A 1,731-nucleotide genomic window follows, 5' to 3' on the forward strand; every position below is an offset into this window, starting at 1 on the left:
AGAGAAATACAGAAAAAAATTTTAATAAATGGTCCAAAAGTTTTCAAATTTGATGAAAATTAGAAATCCACAGATCACCTCAACAAATCCCAAGCATGAGTATCATAAAGAAAACAAAACCAAAGCACATCATGATAAAGTTGCTGAAAGCTAATGATAAATATTAAAGACAGCCAACACAGAGGAATGAAAGCAGACTTCTTATCAGAAATCATGCAGTCTAGAAAGGGAAAAAGGAACATCTTTTTAAAAATACTACTAATTCTATATTCAATGAGTTCTACACCCAGTGAAAATATCTTTCATCAATGAAGGTAAACATTTTTTCAGGCCAACAAAAAGCTGAAAGAATTTGTTACCCATAGACTTACTTTATAGGAAGTAGACTAGGCTTCTTCAGGGAAAGAGAAAAATGATACCAGATGAAAATCCAGATTTGCACAAAGTAATAAAAAGTGTCAGAAATGGTACATATGTAGAGTAATATAATTTTGTCTCATTTTAAAAACTCTTTAAAGGATAATTAATGTAGCTGGGCACAGTGGCTCACACCTGTAATCCCAGGATTTTGGGAGGTCAAGGCAGGAATATCACTTGAGGCCAGGAGTTCAAGACCAGCCTGGGCAACATAATGAGATCCTGTCTCATTTTTAAATTAAAAAATTAAAAACAAAAAGAAAAAATAAAAATAAGTAATACAATAATAATATAAATGCATTGGGTTTATAATATACATTGAAGTAAAATCTATGACAATAATAACACAACGGACAAAATGAGGGAAATGGAAATCTGTTGTAAGATTCTTACACTATCAGAGAAGTAGTAAAACATTATCTGAAGGTAAAATGTGATAAGTTAAAGATGATACTGCGATCTCTAGAGGAACCCTAAAAAATATAAAACAAAGAGGAATAGCTAATAAGCTCATGGTGGAGACAAAATGAGATCGTAAAAAAAAAAAAAAAAAATGCAGTCCCAATGAAGTCAGGAAAACAAGAACAAAATCTACTGTTTGGAACAAATAAAACCAAATGTGGCCGGGCATACTGGCTCAGCACTTTGGGAGTGTTGCTCAGCACTTTGGGAGGCTGAGGCCACAGGAACAACTGAGGCCAGGAGTTCGAGGCTAGTAGGGGCTCTTTGCATTCCAGAACAATCAGGCCCAGGGCCCAAACCCAGGCCCTCAAGCTACATCTACACCTGGGTTTAACCCCACCACTCTCCTTTTCCCAAAAAGCTAACGCTGCAGCTTAATTGGCTGGGTGCTGGCAGGTGTGGAGGGGGTTGTACAGAAGAGCTGCTCTGTTGTGCATTACATAACTTCATACCTGTTGCTCCTGGGGAGCTACAGGAGACAGGGTGGCCAGAGCATAGCTTGTGAATGACTGTGATTATTAATATATCTTTATTTAAAGAAAATGAGTACCTCGGGGGTATAGCTCAGGGGTAGAGCATTTGACTGCAGATCAAGAGGTCCCTGGTTCAAATCCAGGTGCCCCCTTTGTTATTACCAGTTTTACACTGGGCAATTATAGAATAACTCCTTGTTATCTGGTAGGCTCTGTCTCCACGAAAAATAATTTTTTAAAACATCAGCTGGACATGGTGACTCACACCTGTAGTCCTAGCTACTTGGGAGGCTGACACAGGAGAATCACTTAAACAAAGAAATCTATAAGCTATCCATAAGAATGCCACTTTAAATATAACAAGATGAATAGTTTAAGA

At 37.3% G+C, this 1,731-nt stretch overlaps 1 non-coding gene across 1 annotated transcript; it reads left to right on the top strand.

Annotated features, from left to right (window-relative positions):
* Nucleotides 1-1,432: 1,432 nt before the first annotated feature.
* Nucleotides 1,433-1,504, top strand: TRNAC-GCA. The gene has a single exon. It is a non-coding gene; the product is annotated as a tRNA-Cys (tRNA).
* Nucleotides 1,505-1,731: the final 227 nt, after the last annotated feature.

This window comes from Papio anubis, chromosome 4 (genome assembly GCF_008728515.1).
Source record: "Papio anubis isolate 15944 chromosome 4, Panubis1.0, whole genome shotgun sequence".
NCBI lineage: Eukaryota > Metazoa > Chordata > Mammalia > Primates > Cercopithecidae > Papio > Papio anubis.